Source organism: Tamandua tetradactyla, chromosome 10, assembly GCF_023851605.1.
Source record: "Tamandua tetradactyla isolate mTamTet1 chromosome 10, mTamTet1.pri, whole genome shotgun sequence".
Classification (NCBI taxonomy): Eukaryota; Metazoa; Chordata; class Mammalia; order Pilosa; family Myrmecophagidae; genus Tamandua; species Tamandua tetradactyla.
This window is the reverse complement of record NC_135336.1, coordinates 102,558,721-102,585,812: the sequence shown is the minus strand read 5'-3', so window position 1 is coordinate 102,585,812 and position 27,092 is coordinate 102,558,721. Positions and strand designations below refer to the sequence as shown.

General features: G+C 36.9%; 1 protein-coding gene and 1 pseudogene across 5 annotated transcripts in view; one reads left to right on the top strand and one right to left on the bottom strand.

The window, feature by feature from the left end:
- BRWD1 (bromodomain and WD repeat domain containing 1) overlaps positions 1 to 27,092 on the bottom strand; it is a 241,510-nt gene that overhangs the window by 64,931 nt on the left and 149,487 nt on the right. The window lies entirely within an intron of this gene.
- On the top strand, positions 20,103 to 20,453 carry LOC143648874 (eukaryotic translation initiation factor 1 pseudogene; annotated as a pseudogene).

The window sequence follows — 27,092 nt, the reverse complement described above, 5'->3', positions numbered from 1 at the left end:
AAGATGCTTTGGCTGCCAAACCTCCCCTACGGTGGGAGTTCTCGAGAGTTAAAGGACCCACAGCAACTTTTACTGGTGGAGCCTGTAGACAAACATGTGCCAAGAGCACCACCTACTGGGCAAGATAAGAAAAACAGAACCCAGAGATTTCATAGAAAAATTTCTCAACTTGTGAGGTTCAACACCCAGGGAAATCTGACTAAATGCCCAGACGCCAGCAGAAGATAACGAATCATGCTCAGAAAATTGAAAATATTGCCCAGTCAAAGGAACAAACCAATAGTTCAAATGAGATACAGGAGCTGAAACAACTAATGCTGAATATACGAAGAGACATGGAAAACCTCTTCAAAAACGAAATTGATAAATTGAGGGAGGACATGAAGAAGACATGGGCTGAACATAAAGAAGAAATAGAAAAACTGAAAAAACAAATCACAGAGCTTATGGAAGTGAAGGATAAAGTAGAAAAGATGGAAAAAACAAGGGATACCTACAATGATAGATTTAAAGAGACAAGAGACAGAATTAGTGATTTGGAGGATGGAACATCTGAATTCCAAAAACAAACAGAAACTATCCAGAAAAGCATGGAAAAATTCAAACAGGGTATCAGGGAACTCAAGGACAATATGAACCGCACAAATATACATGTTGTGGGTGTCCCAGAAGGAGAAGAGAAGGGAAAAGGAGGAGAAAAACTAATGGAAGAAATTATCACTGAAAATTTCCCAACTCTTATGAAAGACCTAAAATTACAGATCCAAGAAGTGCAGCACACCCCAAAGGGATTAGACCCAAATAGGCGTTCCCCAAGACACTTACTAGTTAGAATGTCAGAGGTCAAAGAGAAAGAGAGGATCTTGAAAGCACCAAGAGAAAAACAATCCATCACATACAAGGGAAACCCAATTAGACTATGTGTAGATTTCTCAGCAGAAACCATGGAAGCTAGAAGACAGTAGGATGATATATTTAAATTACTAAAAGAGAAAAACTGCCAACCAAGACTCCTATATCCAGCAAAATCGTCCTTCAAAAATGAGGGAGAAATTAAAACATTCTCAGACAAAAAGTCACTGAGAGAATTTGTGACCAAGAGACCAGCTCTGCAAGAAATACTAAAGGGAGCACTAGAGTCAGATACAAAAAGACAGAAGAGAGAGACATGGAAAAGAGTGTAGAAAGAAGGAAAGTCAGATATGATATATATAATATAAAGGCAAAATGGTAGAGGAAAATATTATCCAAACAGTAATAACTCTAAATGTTAATGGACTGAATTCCCCAATCAAAAGACATAGACTGGCAGAATGGATTAAAAAACAGGATCCTTCTATATGCTGTCTAGGGGAAACACATCTTAGACCCAAAGATAAATATAGGTTGAAAGTGAAAGGTTGGGAAAAGATATTTCATGCAAATAACAACCAGAAAAGAGCAGGAGTGGCTATACTAATATCCAACAAATTAGACTTCAAATGTAAAACAGTTAAAAGAGACAAAGAAGGACACTATATACTAATAAAAGGAACAATTAAACAAGAAGACATAACAATCATAAATATTTATGGACCAAACCAGAATGCCCCAAAATGCGAGAGGAATATACTGCAAATACTGAAAAGGGAAATAGACACATATACCATAATAGTTGGAGACTTCAATTTACCACTCTCATCAATGGACAGAACATTAGACAGAGGATCAATAAAGAAATAGAGAATCTGGATATTACGATAAATGAGCTAGACTTAACAGACATTTATAGGACATTACATGCCACAACGGCAGGATACGCCTTTTTATCAAGTGCTCATGGATCATTCTCGAAGATAGATCATATGCTGGGTCACAAAGCAAGTCTTAACAAATTTAAAAAGATTGAAATCATACACAACTCTTTCTCAGATCATAAAGGAATGAAGTTGGAAATCAATAATAGACGGAGTGCCAGAAAATTCACAAATACATGGAGGCTCAACAACACTCTCTTAGACAACAAGTGGGTCAAAGAAGAAATTGCAAGAGAAATTAGTAAATACCTTGAGGCGAATGAAAATGAAAACACAACATATCAAAACTTATGGGACACAGCAAAGGCAGTGCTAAGAGGGAAATTTATTGCCCTAAATGCCTATATCAGAAAAGAAGAAAAGGCAAAAATGCAGGAATTAACTGTCCACTTTGAAGAACTGAAGAACAGCAAACTAATCCCAAAGCAAGCAAAAGGAAAGAAATAACAAAGATTAGAGCAGAAATAAATGAAATTGAAAACATGAAAACAATAGAGAAAATCAATAAGACCAGAAGTTGGTTCTATGAGAAAATCAATAAGACTGATGGACCCTTAGCAAGACTGACAAAAAGAAGAAGAGAGAGGATGCAAATAAATAAGATCAGAAATGGAAGAGGAGACATAACTACTGACCTCACAGAAATAAAGGAGGTAATAACAGGATACTATGAACAACTTTTCGCTAATAAATACAACAATTTAGATGAAATGGACGGGTTCCTGGAAAGACATGAACAACCAACTTTGACTCAAGAAGAAATAGATGACCTCAACAAACCAATCACAAGTAAAGACATTGAATTAGTCATTCAAAAGCTCCAAAAAGAAAAGTCCAGGACCAGATGGCTTCACATGTGAATTCTATCAAACATTCCAGAAAGAATTAGTACCAACTCTCCTCCAACTCTTCAAAACAATCGAAGTGGAGGGAAAACTACCTAATTCATTCTATGAAGCCAACATCACCCTCATACCAAAACCAGGCAAAGATATTACAAAAACAGAAAACTACAGACCACTCTCTCTAATGAATATAGATGCAAAAATCCTCAATAAAATTCTAGCAAATCGTATCCAACAACACATTAAAAGAATTATACATCATGACCAAGTAGGATTCATCGCAGGTATGCAAGGATGGTTCAACATAAGAAAATCAATTAATGTAATACACCACATCAACAAATCAAAGCAGAAAAATCACATGATCATCTCAATTGATGCAGAGAAGGCATTTGACAAGATTCAACATCCTTTCCTGTTGAAAACACTGCAAAAGATAGGAATACAAGGGAACTTCCTTAAAATGATAGAGGGAATATATGAAAAACCCACAGCTAATATCATCCTCAATGGGGAAAAATTGAAAACTTTCCCCCTAAGATCAGGAAGAAGACAAGGATGCCCACTATCACCACTATTATTCAACATTGTGTTGGAGGTTCTAGCCAGAGCAATTAGACAAGAAAAATAAATACAAGGCATCAAAATTGGAAAGGAAGAAGTAAAACTATCACTGTTTGCAGACGATATGATACTATACATCGAAAACCCGGAAAAATCCACAACAAAACTACTAGAGCTAATAAATGAGTACAGCAAAGTAGCAGGCTACAAGATCAACATTCAAAAATCTGTAGCTTTTCTATACACTAGTAATGAACAAGCTGAGGGGGAAATCAAGAAACGAATCCCATTTACAATCGCAACTAAAAGAATAAAATACCTAGGAATAAATTTAACCAAAGAGACAAAAAACCTATACAAAGAAAACTACAAAAAACCGTTAAAAGAAATCACAGAAGACCTAAATAGATGGAAGGGCATACCTTGTTCATGGATTGGAAGACTAAATATAATTAAGATGTCAATCCTACCTAAACTGATCTACAGATTCAATGCAATACCAATCAAAATCCCAACAACTTATTTTTCAGAATTAGAAAAACCAATAAGCAAATTTATCTGGAAGGGCAGGGTGCCCCGAATTGCTAAAAACATCTTGAGGAAAAAAAACGAAGCTGGAGGTCTCGCGATGCCGGACTTTAAGGCATATTATGAAGCCACAGTGGTCAAAACAGCATGGTATTGGCATAAAGATAGATATATCGACCAATGGAATCGAATAGAGTGCTCAGATATAGACCCTCTCATCTATGGACATTTGATCTTTGATAAGGCAGTCAAGTCAATTCACCTGGGACAGAACAGTCTCTTCAATAAATGGTGCCTAGAGAACTGGATAACCATATGTAAAAGAATGAAAGAAGACCCGCATCTCACACCTTATACAAAAGTTAACTCAAAATGGATCAAAGATCTAAACATTAGGTCTAAGACCATAAAACAGTTAGAGGAAAATGTAGGGAGATATCTTATGAATCTTACAACTGGAGGTGGTTTTATGGACCTTAAACCTAAAGCAAGAGCACTGAAGAAGGAAATAAATAAATGGGAACTCCTCAAAATTAAACACTTTTGTGCATCAAAGAACTTCATCAAGAAAGTAGAAAGACAGCCTATACAATGGGAGATAATATTTGGAAATGACATATCAGATAAAGGTCTAGTATCCAGAATATATAAAGAGATTGTTCAACTCAACAACAAAAAGATAGCCAACCCAATTACAACATGGGAAAAAGACTTGAACAGACACCTACCAGAAGAGGAAATACGGATGGCCAAGAGGCACATGAAGAGATGCTCAATGTCCCTGGCCATTAGAGAAATGCAAATCAAAACCACAATGAGATATCATCTCACACCCACTAGAATGGCCATTATCAACAAAACAGAAAATGACAAGTGCTGGAGAGGATGCGGAGAAAGAGGCACACTTAGCCACTGTTGGTGGGAATGTCAAAGGGTGAAACCACTGTGCAAGGCAGTTTGGCGGTTCCTCAAAAAGCTGAATATAGAATTGCCATACGACCCAGCAATACCATTGCTGGGTATCTACTCAAAGGACTTAAGGGCAAAGACACAAACGGACATTTGCACACCAATGTTTATAGCAGTGTTATTTACAATTGCAAAGAGATGGAAACAGCCAAAATGTCCATCAACAGAAGAATGGCTAAATAAACTGTGGTATATACATACGATGGAATATTATGCAGCTTTAAGACAAGATAAACTTATGAAGCATGTAATAACATGGATGGACCTAGAGAACATTATGCTGAGTGAGACTAGCCAAAAACTAAAGGACAAATACTGTGTGGTCCCACTGATGTGAACAGACATTCGAGAATAAACTTGAAATATGTCATTGGTAACAGAGTCCAGCAGGAGTTAGAAACAGGGTAAGATAATGGATAATTGGAGCTGAAGGGATACAGACTGTGCAACAGGACTAGATACAAAAACTCAAAAATGGACAGCACAATAATACCTAATTGTAAAGTAATCATGTTAAAACACTGAATGAAGCTGCATCTGAGCTATAGGGTTTTTTTTTTTTACTATTATTACTACTTTTATTTCTTTTCTCTACATTAACATTTTATATCTTTTTCTGTTGTGTTGCTAGTTCCTCTAAACCGATGCAAATGTACTAAGAAACGATGATCATGCATCTATGTGATGATGTTAAGAATTACTGATTGCATATGTAGAACGGTATGATTTCTAAATGTTGTGTTAATTTCTTTCTTTTTTTTTTCTTTCTTTCCATTAATAAATAAATAAATAAATAAATAAAAACTCATAGCTACATTTCATAACTGAATTCAGTTACAAATAAAACTTACTGTTTTATTAAAAAAAAAAAAAGAAAAGGCAACTGCCTATGAAAAGGATAACATCAGCCAGTTTCAATCCATCAATGGACAGGGATAACGGCCGAAGTGACTGAAAGATGCAGTGCTTCCTCAGGTCAGCAGAGGACAATTAGCTGAGAGACTGCATTTACTGAGCAGTCCATACAGCTCAGCACAAGGAGCCATTGGAGAGGCTCTTGACATCATTCCTAATGCCCTCCCCACAACACTATATGGCTGGCCTGCACCTCCTTCAGGTCACTTGCTTTTTGTTTTCATTAGTTAGAGAAAACTTTATTAGTTTCTGTAATCAAACCCATGTAAACAAGAACTTACATATTTAATAACGTGTATTACCCCCCCCCCCCGTAAAAATGGAAAAAATTAAGTTTAACTCTTCTAGATCAATATGGCAGTTAATTTCTATACAAGGCCAACTCAACACGGGACAACTGGGATACTTTGTCCAAAGTTGACAACACAGTTAAAGTTTTCAAAAATTCAAAGTATATATATGTTTATATTTATATAAAAAGAACAACAGCGGTGAGATCGGGGAGAAATTCAACTTCCCCAAGTTGAATTCTTGATATTCTCACAAGCAGTGTAGACAACCAAAGCTATAAGCTGAGACCCCAGTCTTGGGGTTTGTTCATATGAAACTTAACCCACAAAGGATAGGTCAAGTTTACTTAGAATCTAGGCCTAAGAGTCACCCCCAAGAGAGCCTCTTTTGTTGCTCAGAGGTGGCCGCTCTCTCCAGCCAACATGATAAGCAGTCTCACCACCCTCCCCCTCTCTGCGTGGGACAAGACTCCCAGGGGTGTGGACATTCCTGGCAACTGTGGGACAGAGATCCTGGAATGAGCTGAGACTCAGCATCAAGGGATTGAGAAAAAACCCTAGAATAAGCTGAGAATTAACATCAAGGGATTGAGAGAACCTTCTCAACCAAGAGGGGGAAGAGTGAAACGAGACTAAGTGTCAATGGCTCAGAGATTCCAAACAGAGTCGAGAGGTTATCCTGGAGGTTATTCTTATACATTAAGTAGATATCACCTTGTTGTTCAAGATGTAGTGGAGAGGCTGGAGGGAACTGCCTGAAAACGTAGAGCTGTGTTCCAGTAGTCATGTTTCTTGATGATGACTGAACAATGATACAGCTTTCACAATGTGACCCTGTGATTGTGAAAAGCTTGTGTCTGATGCTCCTTTTATCTACCATGTCAACAGAAGAGTAGAACATATGGAATAAAAATAAATAATAGGGGGAACAAATGTTAAAATAAATTTAGTTTGAAATGCTAGTGATAAATGAAAGCAAGGGGTTAGGGGTATGGTATGTATAATATATTTTCTTCTCTGTTATTGTTTTATTTCTTTTTCTATTGTCTTTTTCTAAATCGATGCAAATGTTCTAAGAAATGATGAATATGCAACTATGTGATGTTATTAAGAATTACTGATTATATATGTAGAATGGAATGATATCTTAATGTTTTGTTTGTTAATTTTTTAATTAATAAATTAAAAAATTTTTAAAAAAAGAAGCAATGATCCAAGTAAAAAAAAAAAAAAAGAACAATAGCAGTATATTATGCATCAATAGCAGCAACAGCTTTTCCAGGTTCTGCAGTCATCTGAACAAAATTATACAGACATCCAGTACACACCATTAAAAAAATAAAAAAGTAAAAACAAAAATCCCAGAAAATAGCAAGGTCTATTACTATTATGGTGCCTGACACCATTTTTTATCAGCTTCTCAATCATCTGGAAAGAAAATTTCTAGACAGATCTGATATGGCAGAGCCACTACTACATATCATAAAGCAGGTGCAAGATATTTTATACTCATAGAGGGATAATACAGTATTGCTCTACATCTATAATACTAGAAGATACATCTAGAAAGGCATTATTTGAGACTTGGCTCTGCTTTTCTAGCAGAAGACTGTCATGGGAAAGTCTTCTCAGGGTGCCCGTCATCCCAGAATTTACCTGCCAGCTAGAGACAAAACAGGGAACGTAAGAAACTATGAGGCCGACATAGTCTAGGACAAAGGCCTGCAGGTTTCAAACACCCAGAAAAGGGAAGTCTGTGTCCTGGGAAGCAGAGGAGGTAAACAAACTCCTGTAAACAAGGAAACTCATAAAAAAAACTAACAAGTAAAAGTTCGTTAAAAAGCAAAAATAACTGGGTGGTGGAACAGTGACTCAGTGTAGAATTCTCACCTGCATGCCAGAGACCTGGGTTTGATTTCCGGATCCTGCCCATGCCAAAGACAAAAAACAAAACAAAAACCTAACAAGACAAAGGCCTATAAAGACAGGGAAAAGCCAGCACACTGCATTCTCCTGTGGCAGACAGAGAAGCTGAGTAAAATCTCTGAATTATCACCAGCTGGTTACAAAACCTCAAGAAATAACATCCCAAGGCGTAAGTCCTAGAGTTAGCATATCCTATTAAAACGTACAGTATGCAACAAGAATACAAGACAAAGAAACAGGAAATAATGGCCCACCTGAAGCAAGAGGATAAAAATGCAGAAAACACAAATGAAGACAAGAATATGAACATATCAGGGTGGGCCACGGTGGCTCAGCAGGCAAGAATGCTTGCCTGCCATGCCAGAGGACCCAGGTTCAATTCCTGGTGCCTGCCCACGTTAAAAAAAAAAAAAAAAAAAAAAAAAGAACATAGCAGGATATCAAGAAAACAATGAATGAACAATATGAGAACCTTAGAAAAGAGAAAAAAATTTTAAAAGGAAGCAAACAAAGAACTAATGGAGTAGAAGACCACAATGACAGAAATAAAAAACGCCCAAGAGGGTTTCAAGAGTACATTGGAAGGGCGCAAGACAAGATGGGGATATAGAGAAGTGTGCAATTTAGTTCATCCTCTCAGGCAATTAGTAAATACACAGAAACTACCTTGAACAACAATTTAGGGGATTTCTGTGACCAGACACACATTGTACAGCATCTTAAAACAAGTGAAAAAGCCAAGATCACAGCATGGAACTGAAAGTAAAATCTCCCATGCTGTTGAGGCTGGCGTACCTCCTAATATGACACAGAAGGTTGTTCTGAAGTCTCTCCCAGATGGGAAAAAGAAGCACTCCACTAGGAGCAAGGGATGGAGAGCTCAACCAAGCTCCAACTGTGGATTTGATTAACAAATTCAGACTGCTGAATACAAGCTCCCAGCACAGATAAATATACAAAAGAAACACCCCTGGCTGGGGTGGGAGACCGAAAAAAAAATCAACATAGACTTTTAGAGTTGGCTGTACTCAGAATACTGGAAAAGGGCTGTGCCCCAAGAAAAGGGGCACACAGAGCCAGGTACAAACTCTGACAAAACTGGGAGAATGGGGACTGACTCCGAAAAAGATTATCTGTTTTGTTTTGCTTTTTTGTTTTTTAAACAGCCCATTAAAGAAAGTGGCAGACATTCTGAGGTTTTAACACTGCCCCAGGCAAGAAAGAAAGGAAAATGGTCACATATAGAATATAGTGGTACATGCATAACTATGTGATTAAACCAGGAGCCACTGACTGTCCACTTAGGACGGATTGTATGGTGTGTGAAAAAAAAACTGTTTAAAAAATAAATACAGAAAGATACAAGTACTTAGGAAGATGTGAAGCGAGAGATATACCTATTCACAAACAGTACAAAAGTAGACTGGTGCAGATCCTCTGGAAGGCAGTGTGGGGGTTCCACAGGAGGCTAAAAACAGGGTTGCCATATGACCCTGCAACTCTGGTTAATAGGTATATACTTGGAAGAACAGAAAGCAGGAACACAGACATTTGCACAGTGGTGTTTAAGGAGCCATTATTCACAATTTGCACTGGATGGAGCTGATCTAAAGGTAATGCTAAATGATGAACAAAAGGGTGAACTGCAGTGTATATATGTATATACAATGAGCAGCTGCAGGAAGGAATGAAGTTGTGAGGCATGCAACTAGGTGAATAAACCTCAACTGAGGACATTATGTTGAATGAAGAAAGTCGGAAATGAAAGGACAAATATTACATGGTCTCACTAATATAAACTATAATAAGCAAATCTGAGAATTGAATTTGAGAGCATAGATTATAAGGGGATAGAATGTGGCAGAGAATTGGACAATAGAAGATTAAGGAATTTAAAATGTTCAATAAGGTTCATTGTAAAGGTTCCTAGATTACTAAGCTCTAACAGCACTTAAATCTATAACTGAGTTTTAACTGCTATTTCTAAATTCTCAGAAATGAGCTCTTTGTGTATAACCTGGAAGGTCCTTGAACTTTGGGTATCTGTATGACACCTGAGACTCCAAGTTAGAGTTCTGCAAGCTGTGAAAGTCAGCATTTCTCCATATGGCAACTGTTAAAGAAGCTGAAAAAAAGCTCAGACTTCATATTTCTAACTGAATGAAAGACATGTGGTTACGTCTAAGGTAAATCAGAATACAAGGTAATGTATACAATTGACTATAGTTTGAAAACTTCAACTTCTGTGTGAGACCAAAGGAAGAGATGCTTATTTGGTACAAAAGTTATACTTCTGTAGCACACTATGTAATTAAATCTGTAAATTCAGTTTATTTAAACAACATAATTAGATGGAAACCAGAACAGGGAATGAGAACTTATTATTCTGTACAGGTTAACATAATACTGGTGTGCCAGTTTGCATCTGTAGTGGACCCCAGAAAAGCCATGTCCTTTAATCGTCATTCAATATTGCTGGGTGGGAGCCTTTTGATTGTTTCCATGGAGATGTGACCCACCCAATTGTGGGTGGTAACTTCTGATTAGATGATTTCCATGGAGGTGTGTCTCCACCCATTGAAAGTGGAGTTGCTTACTGGAATTCTTTAAAAGAAGAAACATTTTGGAGAGAGTCCCTTTTTTGTAGAGCCATGAGAAAGCCAGCAGACACCACCATGTTTGCCATGTGCCCTTCGAGCTGAGAGAGAAACCCTGAACTTTACAGGCCTTCTTGAACCAAGGTATCATTCTCTGGATGCCTCTGATTGGACACTTCTATAGACTTATTTTAATTGGGACATTTTCTTGGTCTCAGAAGTATAAACTAGCAACTTATTAAATTCCCTATGCAAAGTCATTCCGTTTCCGGTATTTTACATTCTGGCAGCTAGCAAACTAGAACAACTGTGATAAATCCCAGAATATTTTAGAGAGAAAGTAAAAACGCAGTTGCAATGTCTCCTTGAGGTACCAGGGAACAATAAGGAAATAGCAAACTTTCCCATCTGGAGAATTCCTGATATTCTCAGAAGCATTAGGGACAGCCAATTTTATAAATCAGGCCCTTAATCTTGGGGCCTATCCTTATGAACCTTATTTTTGAAATGGCAGACTACCTCTTTTGCTGCTCACATGTGGCCTTTCTCTCTAAGCTAACTCTACAAATAAACTCACTATCCTACCCACTACATGGGACATGAGTCCTAGAGATATAAGTCTCCCCAGAAACATGGGACATGAGCCACAGGCCTGACAACAAGGGATTGAGAATGCCTTCTTGACAAAAAGGAAGAAAAAAAATTAAGCAAAATACAGTTCAGTGTCTAAAAGATTTCAAATAGAGTCAAGAGCTCATTCTAAAGATTGGAAACTAACCCATTGCTCTTATGCAAGCCTCAGCCAGATACTGCAAATTGCCACAGTAGGCCAACCCCCCCACCAACAGTATTCCTGAAAACCCTAGAATGCCCTGTTTTTTTTCTAAGACTCCATAAAATTTTTATTAACTCTTTTTTTCCCCCAGAAACTTAAGGTCCCCAGATTGCTCCTATGCCAGATAAGCACAGAAACCCAGAGTTAACCAATTTCAATCCTCTATCCCAAAAAGATTAACACTTCTTTCCAGCAAAAAGTAATTAAAATGGACATTGACCAGATTTCCCTGAAAACTGAGAGAATGATCCAATGATTAGGAGAAGTGCACCTGAGAAATCAGGTTCTAACAAACAATTATGACTACTAACTCATTTTAAGATATTTCTCTTTAGTTACTGTTAGAATAACTAGAAGGAAATACCTGAAGTTGCTGAGCTGTAATCCTGTAGCCTGGATCTGTAAGAGACTAAATAACTAGATAGCTTTCAGCATGTGACCATGTGCTTGTATAAGCATCATGACTGACACTTCCTTCATCCAGCATATGGGTAGATAAGTAATGAAATCAAGACAAAAAATAATAGGGGGTATAAAGGGGAAAAAAAACCTACAAGAACAAATCTGCGTACTTGAAAGCAAAATATTGAAACGAGGCAGCTAACAAATACATGCATTATGCAACTCCAAGAAGTAAATGGAGCAGAAAGTATAGTCAAAGAAATAATGACACAACTTAAAAGCATACCTGGAGGAACTTCATAAAGACCAGCAAACTAACCCCAAAGCTAATAGAAGAAGAGAAATAACAAACACTAAAGCAGAGATAAATGAATGGGAGAACAAAAGAACAATAGAAAGAATAAATAAAACCAAAAGTTGGTTCTTTGAGAAAAATCAGTAAAACTGATGGGCCACTAGCAAGACTGACAAAACAGAGGATGCAAATAAATAAAATCAGAAATGAGAAGGGGTACACTACCACAGACCCTGAAGAAATAAAAGACATCATAAGAGGATACTATGAACAACTTATATACACTAACAAACTAGACAACTCAGATGAAATGGACAAATTCCTGGAGACACTCACTGACTCAGGAAGAAATAGAAGATCTCAACAAACCAATCACAAGTAAAGAGATTCAATCAGTCACCAAGAATCTTCCTACAAAGAAAAGCCCAGAGCCAGATGGCTTCACAGGGCAATTTTATCAAACATTCCAAAAAGAACTAACACCAATCCCGTCAAACTTTTCCAAAACCTTCAGGAAAAAGGAACTCTACCTAACTCATCTTATGAAGCTAATTATCATTTTAACACCAAAACCAGGTAAAGATGTGACAAGAAAGGAAAACTGCAGGCCAATCTCCCTAAAGAAACCAGCAAATCAAATCCAACAACTCATTAAAAGAATTATACACCACACCAAGTGGGATTTATACCAGGAATGCAAGGATGGTTCAACACAAGAAAATCAATTATAATACAGCACATTAACAAATCAAAAGGGAAAAAAATCACATGATCATCTTGATTGATGCTGAAAAAGCATTCGACAAAATTCAGCATCCTTTTCCAATAAAAACACTCCAAAAGACAGGAATCAAAGGTAACGACCCCAATATGATAAAGGGATTATATGAAAAACTGATAGCCAGCATCATACTCAATGGAGAAAGATTGAAAGCATTCCCGTACTACAAGGAACAAGACAAGGATGTCCACTGTCACCACTATCACTCAACATTGTGCTAGAAGTTCAACAGCTAGAAATTGCTAGAGCAATCAGGCAGGACAAAGAAATAATAGGCATTCAAATTGGAAAACTCTCATTATTTGCAAATGATATGATACTATACTTGGAAGAGCCTGAGAAATCTACAGCAAAGCTACTTGAGCTAATAAACAAATTCAGCAAAGTGATGGAATACAAAATAATGTGTAAAAATCAGTGTTATTTCTATACACAAGCAATGACCTAGCTGAGGAGTCAGTTAAGGAAAAAATTCCATTCAAAATAGCAACTAAAAGAATCAAGTTCTTAGGAATGAACTTAACTAAGGATGGAAAGAACTTTTACACAGAAAATACATAATGTTGCTAAAAGAAATCAAAGAAGATCTAAATAAGTGGAAAGACATTCCCTGCTCATGGACAGGAAGGCTAAATAAAGTTAAGATGTCAATTCTCACCCAATTGATCTACAGATTCAACACAGTACCAATCAAAATTCCAACAACCTACTTTGAAGATATGGAAAAGTAATTACCAAATTCATCTGGAAGGGAAAAAGACCCCAAATAGCTAAAAGCATCCTAAAAAAGAAGAACAAAGTGGGAAGATTAACATTCCCTGATTTTAAAACCTGATTTATAAAGCCACAGTGGTCAAAACAGCAAGGTACTGGCACAAAGATAAAAGCATTTGACCAATGGAATCAAATTGAGAGTACAGAAATAGACCACTAAATCTATGGTCAACTGATTTTTGACAAGGACGCTAAATCCTCCAAACTGGAAGAAAATAGTCTTTTCAGTGATTGGCCATGGAAGAACTGGATACCAATAACCAAAAGAATGAAAGAGGACCCCTATTTTACACCCTACACAAAAATTAACTCAAAGTGGATCAAACACCTAAATATAAGAACTAGCACCATAAAGCTTCTAGAAGAAAAGGTAGGGAAACATCTTCAAGATCTAGTAATAGTAGACAGCACCCTAAACTCTACATCCAAAGCACAAGCAATAAAAGGAAAAATAGATGGGAACTCCTAAAAATCAAATACTTCTGCACCTCAAAAGACTTTGTCACAAACGGGAAGAGGCAGCCAACTCAATGGGAGAAAATATTTAGAAATCACATATTAGACAAAGGTTTGATTTCCTGTATATACAAAGAAGAATGCTTTGAAAACTACTGCTTTTCTTATTTCTTTGCTTTGTATATATGTTATACCATACAATTAAAAAATCTAAAAACATTTTTAAAAAAATTTTTGAAACAAATTTTCAAATTTGTTTGGGGAGTGCAAGAATGTAACACAATTCTGGCCTGCCATGCAGGAGATCTGGGTTCAGTTCCCAGTCCATGCATGTCCCCCCCCAAAAAAATCAACAAATGGTACTGCAATAAAGGGATAGTTACAAGGACAAAAAATGAAATGTGAGCCCCACCATACAGCACACAGGAAGAAAAAAAAGATATAATGACACAGAATTTTCCAAACTTATAAAAGATACCAATATCCACATCCAAAAAGAGCTTAGAGAACATCAAACAGAAAAATCATGCAGAAAAATTCACATCATCTTTACAAAGGACAAACGGGTTCTGAAATGCAAAGGAGCTGTGATGCAAAGGACAAAGGAATTCTGAAATTTGTAACAAAAAAAGCATCTCTAATCAGGAATCCCAATTAGATTAAATTCTGATTTCTCATCAGGAACCACAAAAGCAAGAACCCACAACATGGGTTGAAATGTTAAAGAACTGAAAGAAAACATCTGCCAGCAAGAACTTAGTATCTTGCAAGAAATTGACAGTTCTACATTAAAAGTAGGAGACTTTAATACACCATTCTCAAATGGACAGACCACCTAGTTAGGAGATTAATAGGAAGTACAAGGCTTGAATAATACTCTAAACCAGACACATATAAAACACTACGCCCAACAACAACAAAAATACACATTCTTCTCAAGTGCACATGGATCACGCTCCAGAACAGGTTAACGACGCTGGCTAAAAAGCAAGTCTCATTAATTCATGAATATGAAATGATGTAATGCTTATTTTCCAACCACAAATGAATGAAGATAGAAATCTTTAACAGGGAGAAATGGAAAATTCAAAATATAAGGCTATCAAACAACACAAACAACTGATGTATTAAAGAAGAAATCCAAAACAAAATTAGGAAATATATTCAGGTAAATGAAAATACAACATACAAAAATTTATGGGATGCAGCAAAGGTAGCACTGAGAGGTACATTTGTAGCTCTAAATGCTTATATTTAAAAAGGAAGAAAGGCTTCAAACCAGATACTTAACCTCATACCTAGAAGAACTAGAAAAAAATAAACCCTAAGCTAGCAGAAGGAAGGAAATGAAAATATCAGGACAGAGATTAAGTAAGAAAACAAGACAAACAAAAACAAGAACCAACAAAGCCAAAATTTGGTTTTTCGAAAAGATCAATAAAATTTTTAGAACTTTTAACTAGACTGACAAAGAAACCAAGAGAGGACACAAGTAATGAAAGCGGGGCATTACTAACAATCACATTGAACTGGAAAGGATGATAAGAAAATATTGTGAACAACTATATGTCAATAAAATAGATAACCTAGATGATACGAAGAAATTGCTAGAAACAGACATACTATCTGCACTGATTTACGCAGAAATAACAGATTTCAACAAACCAATACTGATAACGAGATTGAATCAGTTATCAAAAGCCTCCCAACAAAGAAAAGGCCAGGAATAGACGGCTTCACAGGGGAATTTCACCATGCAATTTCAAGAAGAATTAACACTAATTCTGCTAAACTCTTCCAAAAAAACATTCTAACAGGCTGTCATGGTTAGGGACAGGTGTCAACTTGGCCAAGTTGTGGTACCTGTTCATCTGATTGGGCAAGCGCTGGCCTGTCTGTTGCAATGAGGACATTTCATAGGATTAGGTCATGATCACGTCAGCTACATCCACAGCTGATTCCATTTGTAATCAGCCAAAAGGGAGTGTCTTCTGCAATTAGTGATGCTAAATCCAATCATGGGAAGCCTTTTAAGGAGGACTCAGAGGAGACAGGATGCATTCCTGCTTTGGCTGGTGAGCCTCTCCTGTGGAGTTCATCCAGGCCATCCATTGGAGTCATCGGCTTCGCAGCCTGCCCTGTGGATTTTGGACTCTGCATTCCTACGGTCACGTGAGACACTTTCATAAATTTTATATTTGCAAGTGTTCCCTGTTGATTCTGTTTCTCTAGAGAACCCTAACTAATACACAGGCCAAATCACCTTTATACCAAAGCCAGATAAAGATACTACAAAAAAACAACACATCAGTATTTCTTATGAATATATGTCCAGAAATCCTCAATAAAATACCAGCAAACCAAACCAAACAGTATATTAAAAAATTCATACACCATGGGATTTTTTCCTGGTATGCAAAGGTATTAATTAATGTATTACACCACAGCATTAAACCAAAGGGAAAAATACGCATAATCATGACAACTGTTGCGGAAGAATGTGGAATGAAGAGACTGAGGAGTTGTGACAGATCCTGAGCAACTGTCCTCAGCCCTGGCTCCTTAAACCTATCCTCTGCTCTTAGGGCAGGTATTCGGTCCCTGACAGGCAGGTGGCTGCAGAATAAGAGAGCCATGGATGTCTCTCCCCCAAGAACACTGAGGGACAACCTGCCCAGACTGGCACTGCAACACCATTGTCTGAAATGGTGAGTGCTTCTGAGTGCTTAGGGCTATAGGTTGCTAAAAAGCACCATCTGATGGCAGACAACGAAAGCACACCTCTAAGAAGAGGTCTAAAAGGCTTTTGGGCAAAGAGGGCCATATGTTAGGCAAGCAAGGAAAGAGCACATTTGGGACCAATATTAAGGACTTTCGAGCATTTCTGCCTTACCCTCTCCCCAGGGCCCTGTGGAACTGGTGTGCACCCACTTTGTGGCCCATGGTCCAGCGCTGGATGGGTAATATTAATGAACCAAGCGTCAAAGAACAGCATTAACACAAAGCCAATCAACAACAAAAGCTTTGAAAAGAGACAGAATCCAGCATTCAGAGTAAAATTGACCAAGATAATAAAATCCCCAAACATTAGCAAAAAGTTAAAAGTCACAACCAAGAAACAAAGATTATGGCTTAGTCAAAGGAATAAATCAAAAAGCTGGAAGGGGTACAAAATCGAAACAACTAATCAAAAATGTCCAAATAAATTCTCCTAGATGAATTCAAGGATATGGCTAAAGAGACACAAAAGACCCTGGGCGAGCAAAAAGAAGAATCTGAAAGCATGCAAAGAAAAATAGATCTGAAGGGAATGAAAGGCACAAAAGATGAAATTTAAAATACAATAGAGGCACACAACAGCAGAAGTGAAGAAGCAGAAACATCAGTGAGCTAGAAAAAAAGAGCATCTGAATGGTGGTGTACCGGTGGCTGAGTGGCAGAATTCTCGCCTGCCATGCCAGAGACCCAGGCTTGATTTCCGGAGCCTGCAAATGCCAAAAAAAAAAAAAAAAAAAAAAGCATCTGAATTAGAAAAGAAAAAGAACCAACAGAGAAAAGAAGGGGAAAATTAAGGAAGCTCTCAGGGAATTGACTGAAGAAATGACTCACAGTAACATCTGAATCAGGGGTGACACAGAAGGAGAAAGGGAGTAGAAGGAATATTTGAGGAAATAATGGCCAAAAATTTCCCAACTCTTATGAAAAACATGGATATCCATGTCCAAGAAGCAAAACATACTCCAAACTGAATAAATTCGAATAGACATACTCCGAGAGACACAAATTAATTGGAATTTCAAATACCAAAGATAAGAGAGTGAAATCTGAAAGCAGCAAAAGAAAAGTAAGTTACTACATTCATGGGATGCCCAGTGAGACTAATTTCCAATTTCCCACAAGAAACCACGAAGGAGAGAAATCAGTGTTTTATGTAAGATAATGGATAAAGAAAAACTGCCAATCAAGAAGCTCCATCTGGCAAAACTGGTAGTCAAAAATGAAGGAGAGCTGAAGAATCTCTTCACATATTCTGGATACTAAACCCTTAAGGGGTATGCAGTTTTCAAATATTGTCTCCCATTGCATAGGTTGCCTTTTTATTTTCCCGACAAAGCTCTTTGATGCACAAAAGTGCTTAAATTTGAGGAGATTCCATTTATTTAATTCTCTTTTTCAATGCTCATGCTTTGAGTGTAAGGTCTAGGAAACTGCCTCCTATTATAAGATTTAGAAGATATTTCCCTACATTTTCTTCTAACAGTTTTATGTTTTAATTCTTAATGCTTGGGTCTCTGATCCATTCTCAGATAATTTTTGCATAAATTTATTCTTTTACATATGGATGTTCAGTTCTCCAAACAACATTTATTGAAGAGGCTGCTCTGTCCCAGGTGTGTCTGCTTGACTGCCTTACGATGGACCTACTGTCCATAGATGAGAGGGTCTGTATCTGAACACTCTATTTGAGTCTATGGTTAGTTTATCTATATTACACCAATAACATGCTGTTTTGACCAATATAGCTTCATAATTATACTTTAAAGTCAAGTAGTGTGAGACCTCCCACTTCATTTTTTTTCTAACTATATTTTTAGCTATTCGGGACACCTTTCTCTTCCAAATATTTGGTTATTGGTTTTTCTATTTCTGCAAAGTAAGTTTTTGGGATTTTAATTCATACTCCATGGAATCTATAAATCAGTTTGGGTAGAACTGACATCTTAATTATATTTAATCTTCTAGTACATGAACATGGCATGTCCTTCATTTATTTAGGTCTTCCATGATTTTTTTTTTTAGCAATTTCTAGTAGTTTTCTTTGTAAAGGTCTTTTGTATCCTTAGTTAAATTTATTCCTAAATATTTTATTCTTTTGCTTGCTTTTCTAAATGGAACATCTTTCTTGATTTCCTCCACAGGTTGCTCACTGCTAGTGTCTAAAAACAGTACTGATTTTTGGGTGTTGGTCTTTTACCCTGCCACTATGCTGTACTCATTTATTGGTTTTAGTAGCTTTCCTGTAGATTTTTCCAGATTTTTTACATATAGTACCATGTCATCTGCAAACAGTGAGCGTTTGACTTCTCCCTTTCCAATTTTGATTCTTTTTATTTCTTTTTCTTCTCTAACTGCTCTGGCTAAAATTTCCTGCACAATGTTGAATAACAGTGGTGACAGTGGGCATCCTTGTCCTATCCCTAATCTTAAAGGGAATGCTTTCAGTCTTTCCCCTTTGAGGATGATATTAGCTGTGGTTTTTCATATATTATCTTTATCATGTTGAGGAAGTTCTCTTCTGTTCCTATCTTTCTAAGTATCTTTATTAAGAATGGATGCTGAATTTGTCAAAGGACTTTTCTGCATAAATCAAAATGTCCTTGTTCTAGGTCTCCTTTTATCCAGGGTATGAATTTTAAAAAAGGATAAAAATAAATGATAATAGGGAGAGATAAAAAGTAAAAATTGGGTGGAATGAAATACTGTAGGTAAATGAGAGGGAGAAGTAAGGGGTATGGGATGTGAGTTCTTTTTTTTTTTTCTTTTCTTTTCCTGGAGTGATGCAAATTATCTAAAAATGAACATGGTAAAGAATACACAACTGTGTGGTGATATTATGAGCCACTGATTGTATAACATAGTTGGACTGTATGTGTGGATACTTCTCAAAAAAACATTTTTTAGGGTGGTGCAACAGGTCCTGCCATGCCGGAGACCTGTGTTTGATTCCCAGAGCCTAACATGCAAAACAAAAAAAAATTCTCTAAAAAAATGAGGGAGCGTTTTGGACATTCTCATACAAATAGGCAGAAGAGTCCATTAAAAAAGAGACCTGCCCTACAAGAAATATTAAAGAGAGTCCTCCCAGCTGAAAGGAAAAGCCCGTAGAGAGAGAGGCTTGAAAGTGGGTACAGAAATGAAAGTTTCAGTAAAGGTAACTAAAAGGGTAAAGAGAGACAAAAATAAGATACAACATATAAAAGCCAATGGTTAAGCCCCTGAGTTGCACCGAGAACTCAGCAGCCTCTCCCTCAAACCCCCTTGCTTCCCAATGCTCCATTCTCCCTGCCTACCTTCTCCTGCTACCACCATCTGCCATCATTTCCATCGAGGAAAAGGAACCGTTATCATATGTCCATTATCCAGAAACTTCCCTCTTTCAACCCCTTTGCTAATGCAAGTAAGGGTGATGGTCTGCTTCCTGCTGGGACTGAGGATTATATCCATATGAGAATTCAACAAAGAAATGGCAGAAAGACCCTTACCACTGTCCAAGGGATTACTGATGTTTATGATAAAAAGAAACTAGTGAAGGCATTTAAGAAGAAATTTACCTGCAATGGTACCATAATTGAGCATCCAGAATATGGAAAAGTGATCCAGCTACAGGTTTACCAGGGCAAAAACATATGCGAGTTCCTTGTAGAGATTAGACTGGCTAAGGATGTCCAGCTGAAGGTCATTGGTTTTAAGTGCTTTTGATCACTGAAGCTTAAGTGAGCATTTCTGTGCAATAAATAGAAAATTTCCCTTCTGTTCTTTATCACAAGTTTAAAAACCTCACAGCTTGTATGATGTAACCATTTGGGGTCTGCCTTTAACTTGGACTAGTGTAATTCCTACAATAAACTGAAAAGAGCCATGCTATCTAGTTTTCAAGTCCCTCCTTCAAATAGAGGTCAAACAGTAGGTGCCTGGTTGCGTACAACCTGAAACAAAGCAATAACGTGATGTTTCAGCCACGACCAGGACCACAAGATCACAGGCTATGTTTGGCCAGAAGCTCCTTGGCCCTCCTTCTGCAGTGTTCCCTGCCCTAAAAGAATGTCACCACCGGACCACCCCTCAGTGGAGCTCAGAAAAGATGGGTTAAGAAAGCCACATCAGCGGAACCACAAGAAAGGAGACTTTTGGTAGCAAAACAAAGATCTGGAATCTTCAAGCTGACCAGGTGCACAGAGCTTAGAGAGGCTACCTTTCCTCCAGAGATGTGACAGGACATCTGGCTTGCCACAGAGATCTTTGTTATTTTTGTCCAGACATAATATCCTAGCTAAGAGCTGTCCAAACAAAGAGCCACCAGAACGTGAGGTCAACCTTTCATTAGAGTTAAATTTCTGACAAGGGAACAAATTTCAAATGGATGTATTGGTCATGTAGCTAGCTGTAGAGTATGCATTTTATACCAACAACTGTCCAATGCCATGTTGAGTAAAAATTTTTTTTGGGTTTTACCACCCACTTCAGTTTTAATGTTTATTTAATGCAGTTAAACTCTTATTTAAATAAAAATAGTAATAGTTGAAGTACTGATACTATAGTAATAACAGTCAACATTAACAGATTAAACTCTCCAGTTGAGACAGGGACTGGCAGAAAGGATAAAAAATTATGACTGTCTATAGACTCACCACAGACCCAAGGATACAAACAGGTTTAAGTGAAAGGCTGAAAAAGATATTCCAAGCAAAAACTATCTGGTGTAGCTATACTAATACGGGACAAAATATAGACATTAAATAAAAATGTTATAAGAGACAAAGAAGAGCATTAAATATTAATAAACAAGACAATCCACAGAAGAAATAACCTCACGAGGGTGTCCCAAAATACATGAGGCTAACATTAGAAAAACTGAAGGGAGAAATAGACATAGTCACAATAACAGTTGGAAACAGCAATATAACGCTGTCATCAATAGCTAGAACATCCAGACAGTTTCAGTAAGAAAACACAGAGCCTGAAAATATGAATAAATGAAGTAGACCTAACAGACATACACAGAACAAAGTAAACATTCTTCTCAAGTACTCATACCTCTTGCAAGACTATACACTGGGTCATAAAAGAGATCTCAAAATTTAGAAGATTGAAATTATACTAAGCACTTACTCTGATATAAATGAAATGCAGCTAGAAATCAACAACAGGCAGCATATAGCTGAAAATGCAAAAATTTATGGATGTTACACAATACACTCTTAAACAATTAGTGGGTCGAAGAAGACATTGCAAAAAAATAAGTAAATATCTAGAGATGAAGAAAAACATGAACAGGTCAAAACTTTAGGAATGCAAGGAAGGAGGTGCTGAGAGGGAAATTTATAGCCCGAAATACCCACAATAAAAAGGAAAAAAAGAGGTAAAACCAAAGACCTAACACCAAAAGAATCTACAGAAAAAATGGCAAACTAAATCCAAAGTAAGCAGGAGAAAAGAACAAAACAAATGAAACAAAGAACAAAAAATACAATAGACAGAATCAACAAAACCAAAACTTGGTTCTTTGAGAAAATGAACAAAATTGACAAGCCCTTACATAGACTGATGAAGAAAAAGGTGGGAAGATGCAATTAAACAAAATCAGATATCAGAGGCAGGACATTAGTACTGACCCCACGGAAATAAAATCATCAGAGAATACTATGAACAATTTGTACACCAACAAACTAGAAACCTTAGAGGAAATGGACAATTTTCTAGAAAAACACTGACAACCTATATTGATTCCAGAAGAAACAAAAGATCTCAACAAGCCCCTCACAATTAAAGAGACTGAAAAAGTCATCAAAAACCTCCCAAAAAATGGACAGAGGTGATGGTAGCGCATTGTTGTGAGAATAGTTAACCGTGTTGAATATGGTGAATGTGGTGGAAAGAGGAAGTTGAGAGTCATATATGTCACCAGAGGGAAAATTGGAGGTTAGAACATGCAAAGGTATAACACAGTGAATCTTGTAGTGAGTGGACAACCCATGATTAACTATACAAATATAAGAAAGGTTTTTCATGAACTAAAACAAAGGGATAACATTTTTAGAAAGAGCAAATAATAGAGGAATTTTATGCAAGGAAAAACACTGCTATTGCAAACTATAGATAATAGATAACAATAACATTCTAACAATTTTTCATCAACAGTAAGATGTACGATACCAATACTATGGGTCAACAAAATGGGGGAACAAGGCATATGTGAGGACTTGGGGGTTTCTTTTTCTACTTATTTTCTGGAGTACAGAAAATGTTCTAAAACTGATCATAGGATTGTATGAACAACCATATGATGTTATTTTGAGCCAGTAGATCATATATTTCACATAGCTTGTATGGTGTGTGAATGCATCTCAATAAAAGTGGGGAAAAAAAAAAAAAGAACAGGAAAGTCAGATGGCTTCACAGTTTAATTTCACCAAACATTCCAAGAAAAATTAATTCCAATCCCTCTCAAACTCTTCCAAAAATTGAAGACTTTAGAACACTACATAACTCATTCTGCAAAGCCAGCACACCTTAATACCAAAGTGAGGCAGAGATAAAAGAAAGAAAAATTACAGACCAATCTCTCTAATGAATACAGGTGTAAAATTCTCAACAAAATTACTGCAAAATAAAATAACAATCAGAAAAGAGCAGTAGCAGCTATACTAATATTCAACAAATTAGACTCCAAATGTAAAACAGTTAAAAGAGACAAAGAAGGATACTATATATTAATAAAAGGAACAATTCAGCATGAAGACATAACAATCATAAATATTTATGCACCGAAACAGAAGGCTCCAAAACACATGCGGCAAACACTGAAAAGAGAAATATAGGAACATCTACCATAATAGTTGGAGACTTCAATTTACCACTCTCATCAATGGACAGAACATCTAAACAGAGGATCAATAAAGAAACACAGAATTTGAATAATACAATAAATGAGCTAGATTTAACGGACATTTATAGAACATTATACCCCACAACAGGAGGATACACCTTTTTCTCAAGTGCACATGGATCATTCTCAAGGATAGACCATATGCTGGGTCACAAAGCAAGTCGCAATAAATTTAAAAAGATTGAAATCATACAAAACACTTTCCCAGATCATAAAGGAATGAAGTTGGAAATGTAAAATAGGCAGAGGGCCAGAAAATTCACAAATATGTGGAGGCTCAACAACAAGCTCTTAAACAACCACTGGGTCAAGGAAGAAATTACAAAAGGAATCAGTAAATATCTCAAGGCAAATGACAATGAAAACACAACATATCAAAACTTATGGGACGCAGTGAAGGCAGTGCTAAGAGGGAAATTTACTGCCCTAAATTACTCTATCAAAAAAGAAGAAAGGGCAAAAATCGAAGAATTAACTGTCCACTTGGAAGGACTAGAGAAAGAACAGCAAACTAACCCCAAAGAAAGCAAAAGGAAAGAAATAATGAAGATTAGAGCAGAAATAAATGAAATTGAGCAGATGAAAAGAATTAAGAAAATCAATAAAACCAGAAGCTGGTTTTATGAGAAAATCAATAAGATTGATGTACCCTTAGCAAGACTGACAAAAAGAAGTAGAGCGATGATGTATAAATAAGAATAGAAATGGAAAAGGAGACATAATCACTGATGCCACAGAAATAAAGGAAGTAATGACAGAATACTATGAACAACTTTATGCTAATAAATACAACAATGCAGATGAAATGGACAACTTCCCAGAAAGGCATGAACAACCAACTTTGAATCGAGAAGAAATAGAGGATCTCAACAAATGAATCACAAGTAAAGAAAATGAAACAGTCATTAAGAAGCTCCCCAAAAAGAGAAGTCCAGGACCAGATGGCTTCACATGTGAATTCGACCAAACATTCCAGAAAGAATTAGTACCAATCCTGCTCAAACTCTTCAAAACATTGAAGAGGAGGGAAAGCTACCTAACTCATTCTATGAAGCCAAAATCACCCTCATACAACAGCCAGACAAAGATATTACAAAAAAAAGAAAACTACAGATCAATTTCTCTAATGAATATAGATGCGAAAATCCTCAACAAAATTCTAGCAAATCGAATCCAGCAACACATTAAAAGAATTATACAACATTACCAAGTAGGATTCCATTGACCAACTGAATCAAACAAAGTGTTCAGATATAGACATTCTCATCTACGGACAACTGATCTTTGATAAAGCAGTCAAGCCAACTCACCTGGGACAGAACAGTCTCTTCAATAAATGGTGCCTACAGAACTGGATATCCATATGCAAAAGAATCAAAGAGGACCCATATCACACACCCTATACAAAAGTTAACTCAAAATGGATCAAAGACCTAAACATTAGATCTAAGACCATAAAACTGTTAAAAGAAAATGGAGGGAAATTTCTTATAAATCTTATACTTGGAGGCGGTTTTATAGACCTTACACCCGAAGCAAGAGCATTGAAGAAAAAAATAAATGAATGGGAACTCCTCAAAATTAAACACTTTAGTGCAAAGAACTTCATCAAGAAAGTAAAAAGACAACCTACACAATGGGAGACAATATTTGGAAATGACATATCAGATAAAGGTCTAGTATCCAGAATTTATAAAGAGAGTGTTCAACTCAACAACAAAAAGACAGTCAATCCAATTACAAAATAGGAAAAAGACTTGAACAGACACTTCTCAGAAGAGGAAATACAAATGGCCAAAAGGCACATGAAGAGATGCTCGACTTCATTGGCAATCAGAGAAATGCAAATCAAAACCACAATGAGATATCATCTCAAACCCACCATAATGGCCATTATCAAAACAGAAAATGACAAGTGCTGGACAGGATGTGGAGAAAGAGGTACACTTATCCACTCTTGGTGGGAATGCCAAATGATGCAACCACTGTGGAAGGCACTTTGGTGGTTCCTCAAAAAGCTGAATATAGAATTGCCATATGACCCGGCAATACCATTGCTAGGTATCTACTCAAAGGACATGAGGGCAAGGACACAAACGGCATTTGCACACCAATGTTTATAGCAGCATTATTTGCAGTTGCAAACAGATGGAAACAGCCAAAATGTCCATCAACAGATGAGCAGCTAAGCAAACTGTGGCATATACATACAAAGGAATATTATGCAGCTGTAAGACAAAATAAAGTTATGAAGTAGGTAACGACATAGATGGACCTTGAGGACATTATGCTGAGTGAGATTAGCCAAAAACAAAAGGACAAATACTGTATGGTCTCACTGATATGAACTGTCATTAGTGAATAAACTTGGAGAATTTCGTTAGTAACAGAGACAATCAGGAGATAGAAATAGGGTTAAGATATTGGGTACTGGGAGCTGAAGGGATACAGATTGTGTAACAGGATGGAATACAAAAACTCAGAAATGGACAGCACAATACTACCTAACTGTAATACAATTATGTTAAAACACTGACAAAGCTAAATCTGAGAATGACACAGGGAGGAGGGCTGGGGGCATAAATGAAATCACAAAGAAAGATAGATGATAAAGATTGAGATGGTATAATCTAGGAATGCCTAGAGTGTATAATGATAGTGACTAAATGTACAAATTTTAAAAATAATTTCGCATGAGGAAGAACAAAGGAATGTCATTACTGCAGGGTGCTGAAAATAGATGGTAATTGATATTTTAAAACTTCAACTTGTGTGTGTGACTAAAGCAAAAATGTTTATTTGGTATAGAATTTATACTTTGACTAGTGCATTTCCTTATATAACTTATGTAGATATCTTGGTTGAACACCATAAGTACATGGAACCTTGGAAGGACATGAGATTTGTTAGTTTGTCCAGAGTGATACCGCAATGAATCCCAGAGTGATTCGATCAGTGAGTAGAAAAGTATTTGCAAAGTCCCCTTCGGGGAACGGTGAGAACAGGGGAAAATTCAACTTCCACAAGTTAAATTCTTGATATTCTCACAAGCAGTGTGGACAACCAAGCAATAGGTCAAAACTCCAATCTTGGGGTTTGTTCATATGAAACTTAATTCCTAAAAGGATAGGTCAAGTCTACTTAAAATTTAGGCCTAAGTGTCACCCCCAAGAGAGCTCATTTGTTGCTCAGATGTGGCCTCTCTCTCCAGCCCACGCAGCAAACAAACTCACCACCCTTTCCCTGTCTATGTGGGACATGACTCCCAGGGGTGTGGACCTTCCTGGCAACGTGGGACAGAAATCCTAGAATGAGCTGAGACTCGGCATCTAGGGATTGAGAAAACTTTTTCGACCAAAAGGGGGAAGAGTGAAAATGTCAATGGCTGAGAGATTACAGAGTTGAGAGGTTATCCTGGAGGTTATTCTTATGCTATCATCTTGTTATTCAAG